This window comes from Octopus bimaculoides, chromosome 5 (genome assembly GCF_001194135.2).
Source record: "Octopus bimaculoides isolate UCB-OBI-ISO-001 chromosome 5, ASM119413v2, whole genome shotgun sequence".
NCBI classification, from domain to species: domain Eukaryota; kingdom Metazoa; phylum Mollusca; class Cephalopoda; order Octopoda; family Octopodidae; genus Octopus; species Octopus bimaculoides.
This window is the reverse complement of record NC_068985.1, coordinates 18,264,368-18,273,284: the sequence shown is the minus strand read 5'-3', so window position 1 is coordinate 18,273,284 and position 8,917 is coordinate 18,264,368. Positions and strand designations below refer to the sequence as shown.

Here is an 8,917-nt window from a genome sequence, read left to right as displayed (position 1 = left end):
AGATCACCAGCAGTCTACCTCCCACACACAGCCCCTCGTTCCCGATCACCGTTTGTTATCTCCCCCTTTCTTAGCTCTCCTGAAATAAGAATTTCTAACTTCCGGTCAGTCATTGTTATGATCGGCCATTATTATGATTGACCGTTGACTGAACACTATTCAATTTTTTTTCTCCGTGTTTTTCTCCTTGTCTCCGTATTCTTTCTGTTGAAGAGCGTAGCTCGAAACGTCAAAGACTTTCCGTATTCCCGAGCGTCATACTAATATATACTTTTGTTATTTACACCACCTGTCCTCGTCTGTTGTTATTTTTTGTATATTCTCCCATATATATATACATACATAGCCACATACATACATGGCCTTGTCTCAAACCATTTTCAATGGAACTATGCAAATGACCATGTCTCAATGTGTGCCATGAAAATTTTGGCACCAAGTAATAAATGTTTCAGTGAAGTTAACAATTTTTGTGGGGTTTTGAATGGCTATGTGACTTCTTGGCTGATAGTGTCTCAGTTTCAACATAGCCTCATACCAAATCACTTGCCATACCTCTGAAGACCACACAGACACACACACGCACACATGCATGCACGCACACACACACACACACACACACAGTCATTTACTGGTTGGTGTGCATATACATATACGTATGTTCATGTGTACATACATGACATTGCATGGCCATGTGGTTAGGGTGCTGCATTCCTGATTGCAAGATCATGGTTTCAGCTTCTGAACTGGGTGGTGCATTGTGTTCTTCTGCAAAGCTCTTCATCTCACACTGCTCTTTGATACATGACGTGTGGGTTACCCTGTGAACCTGTTTAGGCAAAGTTGATTCGATGGAGGGAGTGAGTGAGGTAACGTACACTTGATCACTATTGACAAATCATTTGTCAGGTTGTTCATCAAGGAATTGCAGAACCGTCTTTTTTGGACTACATGTGACTTCCATCGCATATATTTATACATACATACAATTTTCCATGTCTACTGAGATTTCGATACTTCTATTGAACTTCAGGAGACAACAAATCTAAAATCCCAAAATATTGTCAGTCAAGCCTAGTTATCTGATTATCTTCAATGCAGTCAGATTCTCTCTGATACTAAAAAACTAATCTCGAAAAAGGAAAGTACATATGTAATTGAATTTTATTTATTTTAAGATCATGCTGGCACCACATAAAAAGCATCCAGTATATTCTGTAAATTGAAGGGCATCCAGCCATAGAAACCATGTCAAAACAGACAACTGGAGCCCGGTACAACACTCTGGCTTGCTAGCTCCTGTCAAACCGTCCAACCCATGCCAGCATGGAAAACAGACAATTAATGATAATGATGATGGTGAAGCTTTTTTTTAGTTGTCCTATCTTTTAGTTTTAACTTTGCTATACTTTAGATTTCTGAACTTGTGAAAAAAGATGTTCTTGATTTTCTTTTATTAAATTGTTTTAGTCATTTTTTTTATACCCTTTTACTTTACAGCCTTTTGATAAACACATCGTCTTTTTTTTTCAGTTTTGTATGTTTTGTCTTATGCTTAATTCTTTGTAAATTTTATAAATAATTTTAAAAGAAATCCACAATGGCATAGTTATAATCTTTAAATTCAACCTTTAACAGGTTAGGATGCTAGAGAGTAACTTGATGTTTCACTTTGTTCATGTATGTTGCATGCTTTCAATGAATATAATCCATCCATCTTGATTACTTGCTATTCTTGGTAGGGTCATGGGAGTAGAGTTCTCAGGCTCCTTCTCCATATAGTTCTATCAGATGCAGCTGTCATTAGACTTTCTTGCTGGATTTCCAACCATCCAACCATCTTGTTCTTGGTCTGTCCCTGGTCACCTTCCAGTTGGCTTAGCTTGAAGAATCTGTCTTTCAATTCTTTACTATCACATTCTAATCACATGTCCATAGTATCAGATCGGTGACCTGTCAGTGTAGAAGCGGCATCTCGACTTGGAGAGATTCCTTGATCTGTGAGTTATGCTGCACCATGTTGAGTAACATTATTTCAGAGATCCTTTGGAGGAATGCCATTTCTGCCACTTGCATTCCTGATTATACTCTTTTGGTCATTACTCAAGATTCATGACCATAGGTGAGTGTTTGGGAGTAGTGACACTTTAAATTGAGAAGTTGAGCAAAGTCAATGGTATCTAAGGAGCTAGGAGTCATTTGTGGTCCAATAAATTGACATGTCAGAGATTTTCTTTTTTTTTTTGTGTGTGTGTGGAAGATGCATAGGTACAATAAACACTGAAAATGTACAGAAAATAGACTCCATCAACTGCCAGAGAGGTAAGCGAGAGGTAGTAAATAGCTTCCATTATCTAGGTGACTGAGTTAGTAACGATGGTGGGTGCTCCGAGAGCGTTGCTGTGAGAATAAGATTAAGCTGGGCAAAGTTCAGAGAGCTCCTACCTCTGCTGGCAACAAAGGGCCTCTTCCTCAGAGTGAAAAGCAGATTGTATGGTGCCTGTGTGTGAACAGCTATGCTACATGGCAGTGGAACATGGGCTGTGACAGCTGAGGGCATGCGTAGGCTTGAAAGAAATGAAGCCAGTATGCTTCGCTGGATGTGCTGCATCAATGTGCATGTTTGACAGTGAAAGCATCTTGAGAGAAAAGTTGGGCATTAGAGGCGTTGTGTGTGATGTACAAGAGACAATTGTGCTGGTATGGTCATGTGATGCATATGGACGAGGACAGCTGTGTAAAGAAGTGCTGATCTCTAACTGTGGAGGGAACCTGTGGTAGAGATAGACCCAGGAAGTCATGGGACGAAGTGGTGAAGCATGATCTTCGAACTTTGGGCCTCACGGAGGCAATGACTAGTGACTGAGACCTTTGATGATATGCTGTGCTTTAGAAGACCCGTCAAGTCAAGTGAAATTGTAGTCCTGGCTGATGCTGGTGTCATGTAACTGGCATCCATGCCGGTGGTATGTGAAAAGCCCCTTTTGAGCATTGGGCTTCATGGAGGCAATGACTGAGACCTTTGGTATTGTGTTGTGCTTGAGAAGAAGACCCATCAAGCCAAGTGAAATCACTATCATGGCAGATACTAGTGTCATGCAAATGGCACCCATGCTGGTGGCATGTAAAAGCACCCATTACACTCTCGGGGTAGTTGGTATTAGTAAAGGCATCCAGCTATAGAAACCATGCCAAATCAGACTGGAGTCTGGTACAGCCTTCTAGCTTGTCAGCCCTGGTCAAACCGTCCAACCCATGCCGGCATGGACAACGGACATTAAATGATGATGATGATGATATATATCATTTACCATCCGTTTTCCATGCTGGCATGGGTTGGACAGTTTTACAGGATCTGGCAAGCCACAGGGTTGTACTGAGCCCCAGTCTCAGTTGACATGTTTTTTTAATAATTGAATGCCCTTCCTAATGCCACCACCTTACAGTGTGAAGTGAATATTTTTTCCCCCTTGTTAAGCAATGGCATGCAACCTCATTCTCCATGGAATTCACCTACTGCAGTTTTCCAGGTCGACCAGTCTACTATTTCCTGCAGAAGATTGGTCTGGAACCCAGGCAGCTGAAGAGAGTCATGAAGGAGATAGGCACAGCAGCTGAAACCAACTCAAGGTGGTTATGGCTGATTAGAGACCGCAATTAGAATCTTTCTGCAGGTGAAGACTAGATCAGTTCTTGCTGCCCTACTCAGGTAATGTGTACAGGCTAAAGGCAAAACACTTGTGACCCTGAGATACCTGTTGATAATATTGAAGGATTACTAGCATTGAGGTGGATTTAGAAGAATTTTCCAAACCTCTGAGTAGCTCCTGCAGTTTCTACATGTGCAAAGCATCTCTGATGTTAATGTCACCTGAAGAAAGGATTACCTCCCTTATACTAACTGTAACCAGTATGTAAAAGACGTGCAAAATTGCTTTATCATAACCAAAATACCAACATTTGGAGAGAGTATACACATATATGAGTATTATTTTGATGCCAAAATTCCTTCAGGTTCTTGCAGTTTCACATTTGTGATCATCTTGTTACTGAAGATCATAAATATGATGCTAGTGGGTGTATCTTATCTTCCAACTTCAAAATAAAATCTATAAATTGAGTACATTTTTCTCCAGTTTGTAAATGCAAGCATTTAATGAATTATTCACATGTGTCTCTATTTCTATATGTAAACACATTTGTCTGTATATTTGTATATTTGATGAAGATGGTGATGGTGGCACGTGAAAAAATATTCGAGTGAGGTTGTTGCCAGTTCCGCTGGACTGGCTCCTGTGCCGGTGGCACGTAAAAAACACCATTTGAGCGTGGCCATTGCCAAGTACTGTCTGACTGGCCTTCGTGCCGGTGGCACATAAAAGCACCCACTACACTCTCGGAGTGGTTGGCATTAGGAAGGGCATCTAGCTGTAGAAACTCTGCCAGATCAGATTGGAGCCTGGTGCAGCCATCTGGTTTGCCAGTCCTCAGTCAAATCATCCAACCCATGCCAGCATGGAAAGCAGACATTAAACGATGATGAAGATGGTGAGCAAGCAGAATCATTAGCATGTCAGACAAAATGCTTAGCATCATTTCATCTGTTTTTACATTCTGAGTTATAATTTTACTGAGTTCAGCATTGCCTTTCATCCTTTCAGGGTCGAGGAAACAAGTACCAGTTACATACTGGGGTTGATGTAATTGACTAGCTCCCTCCCTTCCACCAAATTTCAGGCCTTGTGCTTATAATAGGATATTTGTATATTTGATTACCAGTTTTTCTCTCATGGCGAAGAATGGTGGCAATAATTTATAAGAAATGACTCTGATTTCTTTATCCTTCCAGACTGGATGACACTTGTATAGGTTGTATTCTGAAGCTAGCATTACAAATGAAAATATTACTTGAATTCATGACTGTTATCCTTTCTCCTATGTGCACAAAGCCTGAAATTTGGTGGGTGGGGACTAATCAATTACATCAACTGATATTTATTTCATTGACCCTGAAAGGATGAAAGGCAAAGTTGAACTTGGCAAAATTTTTAACTGTTTAGGGAGTTTCAGCTCTTTCAACATTTGACCCCTCACCCAGATGATCCAGCCAGGGTTGATCATATCCCAGTATGCATCCCTGTAGCAGCCAACCATTGGTCTGTCCCCTTTATTCAGATCCATCTAGGGGCCCTCTCAGCCCTTTTTGTGGTTGAATCTGTGTTCTTCCTCTTTGCTAGACCTGTAACTCAGCCAGAGCTTTGCAGAGTAAACTCCCCACCAAATATTGCAAGTCTTTTTTGCCTTAGTTGTTTCTCATTTGTTATCATAAAACAATTCTTTCTACTTCTTATGGGTATATATGTGGACTAGTGGAGGTATGCAGCCTAGTGGTCAGGGTGTTGGACTCATGATTATAAGATTTTGGTTTTGATTCCTGGAGCAGGCAATGCATTATGTTCTTGAGCAAAACACTTCATTTCACATTGCTCTGGTCCACTCAGCTGGCAAAAATGAGTAATCCTGCTATGGACTGGTGTCCTGTCCAGAGAGGAATATATAAGCCACATAAACTGAGCAACTGGCCTTAGGAGTCTAGATGACTTGCAAGGAGTTTTATATATGAGGACTATAAACGGAATCTTGAGTTACTATGATATTTCCTCTCACAAACCTAATTGGTATTATCTCACACCCTATGAGCCACACAAGAATGCTTCTAAGTATTTGCTCAACTTGTTAGAAATAGCACCCAAAGGCGGTGAGCTGGCAGAAATGTTAGCACGCTGGGCGAAATGCTTAATGGTATTTCATCTGCTGTTACATCCTGAGTTCAAATTCCGTCGAGGTCGACTTTCCCTTTCATCCTTTCGAGGTCGATAAATTAAGTACCAGTTACGCACTGGGGTCGATGTAATCGACTTAATCCCTTTGTCTGTCCTTGTTTGTCCCCTCTATATTTAGCCCCTTGTGGGCAGTAAAGAAATAAATAGCACCCAAATCTCTCTTAATTCACACCCTACCATCTTAAAAAGAAAAGAAGGACATTGTATATTTAATATATGTTGGACTACATTGCATAAATATAATGTCTGGGAATAAGACAGGATAGTCTTCACAGGAGTGCCATTGATCATAGGTCAACTTGATCAGGACAACCCTGGGGCTAAGCAATAACAACAACAACAACAGCAACCACAACTTGTCTCTCTGCTACCAGTAATATTCAGCTTCTCTTGCAGTCTCAACTCGTCCTACTGTTTATATCTATCTTCTTTACACAGTATTTCCATCTTACTGCAATCTTAAAACAACTATTTGCCTACACACTACTGCTGCTACTGCCCCTGCTGCCACTTTCCTTGTTTCCACATTAACATCAACAAAGCTGAAACTGATGAATTTAATAAAAGAATTGGCGCGATTAATTGATAATCTTTATGTATAATTCACACCATTACCATATTTAGTGTGTACAACACAGGCTCAGTATTTTATCATCATCATCATAATTTAATATCTGTTCTTTGTTGACATGGGTTGGACAGTTCGACAGGATTTGCTTAGCTTGAGGGTTGTGTTGGTCTCCAATGTCTGCTTTGGTAAGGTTTCTACAGCTTGATGCCCTTCCAAATTCCAATCTTTACAAAGATCACTGGGTGTTTTTTTTTTTTTTGACATCATCATGTATCTATGGTTTTATTGCATAATTTGTTGTACTGCATCTTGGATTTTGTTTTATGGCTGACTACCATTTCTAGGAGACACACGACTTAGTGGTTAGGGGATTGCACTCATAAGCATAAGAATGTGATTTCAATTCCTGTACTGGGCAATGTGCTGTGTTCCTGAGCGAAACACTTCATTTCATGTTGCTCCAGCCCACTCAGTTAATGAAAACGAATATCCCTGTAACAAACTGATGTCTCATCCAGGTGGGGAATATATATGTCACAGAATGCAGGAAACTGACTTTACGAGACTTTGACTTAGGAAGGACCTTTTTTGATACTTTGATCTTTTATAGAATAAACCATTGTGATAAGTATGGTTATGATTTTTGTTGAACTTCCGCTGCTAAGGTTGCCTTCTGTATATCTATATCTGCTGTCACTGTATCATAATCTTTGCAAAAGAGAAAGGCAGGTGGCAAAAGAAAATTAGTGAGAAGTTTGCTTTGAGATTCATTGTTATTCAGCAAACCTATTATTTTCAGATCAGCATGGTTTATATCATTCCTAGTTACACAGTTAACCAACATCTGAACATTTTTGTTTCATATAAATTTGTGTGATGGGTTGTTTCACTACTTAAACCCATTTTGTTTCATATAAATTTGTGTGATGGGTTGTTTCACTACTTAAACCCATGACCAAGCTGTGTAGGTATGTATATTATGACTGTAGCATTTGAGAGGACATTGTCTCAGATAAGGCTACATATGTAGTTTTATTTGCATTTGAAGAGTAAACTATCACTTCATTTGGGAGACTGTGACATTTGTATTGGCTATATTACCAACATTGAGTTCCTACATTAGAGTTATGATTATTTCATTTCTGAAGATCTCTGCCATATCACTCTTTGACTAGTTCCAAGCTTTAAATCTTCATTTTAATTTTTCTCTCAAAGATAACCATAAAATATACTCTTTACAATGTTCAAAAAGTTCTATAGAAGTAGTTGAAAGCTTCTGTTAACTATGCAATGCAATTAACAGTGGTGGAGGCTACTCTGAAATCATAGTAATCAAAATAAGAACAGGATGGTAAAAATTCAGAGAGCTATTTCCTCTGCTGACACTAGGGGATTCTCTGTTTGTGCAAAGGGTAGATTGTACAATGACTGTATATGAACTATAATAATGCATGGTAGTGAGACATAGATACTGAATGTCGAGGATATACAAAAGTAGGAAAGAAATGAAACTAGCGTTCTCCATTGGATGTGTAATGTTAGTGTGCATGGACAATGGACTGAGAGCAAAACAAGGTATAAAATGAACTGGATGTTTTGCAAGAGAGTCAATACATGGGGATGATGGTAATTGGGTAAAGAGGTACCAGGAGATCCATGTGGAAAGAGCCAGTGCAAGAGGAAGATGAAGGGAGATATGGGCAGAAGTGGCGAAAGTTGATCTCAGGATGTTGAAATCACAAAAGAAATGACATAAGAATGGAACAAATGATAGGACATGAAATGGGAGAAGTGAATGTAAAAATGATGTTGAATTAACATTATTTTGACAAATAACTAGAAATGTTGGAAAATATTATAAGTTTACTATGGGCAAGGTTTGTGCTTGTTCAAAAGTCATGGCTATCTGTAGCTAAAAGATATTTGAAAGAACTTCTGTATATTCAAGAGAGTTTTGTTTGTATATTAGATAACGTAAGTAAAATTCAACTTCTGTAGAATGAAGCTACTAAGGTTTGACTAAAATAGAAGTTGGAGGAAAATGGATGTTGTAAACTCCTTCAACTTTAAGTTGAGTCAGAAGAAATTTCAGTCTCAACTGATTTAGCATGATGTAACCCTTCACTTGAAATGCTAGTATAATATGAATATAACCTTATATAATACTAGTATAACTTAATAGACTATTAGTATAACTTGTTAACACCAGCAACAAAATACTTTTCACTGAATATTAAAAAAGAAAAACAACCACCAACAAAATCCCAAAATAATATACATACATATGTACTATTGGATTCAATATTAATTTAGGTTAGGCAGTGAGCTGGCAAAATGCTTAGTGGCATTTTGTCTGTCTGTACATTCTGAATTCAAGTTCTATCAAAATTGACTTTGTTTTTTATCCTATGGAATAGGACTTTGCTTTTAGAACTGTTACCTCTACTGGCAACTTCATTGCTTTTAGAACTGTTACCTCTACTGGCAACTTCATTGCTTTTAG

At 38.9% G+C, this 8,917-nt stretch overlaps 1 protein-coding gene across 6 annotated transcripts in view; it reads left to right on the top strand.

Annotated features, from left to right (window-relative positions):
• The window catches only part of LOC106871754 (zinc finger protein 26), a 34,080-nt gene that overhangs the window by 12,625 nt on the left and 12,538 nt on the right, over positions 1–8,917 (top strand). The gene's annotated exons all lie outside the window — the stretch shown is intronic.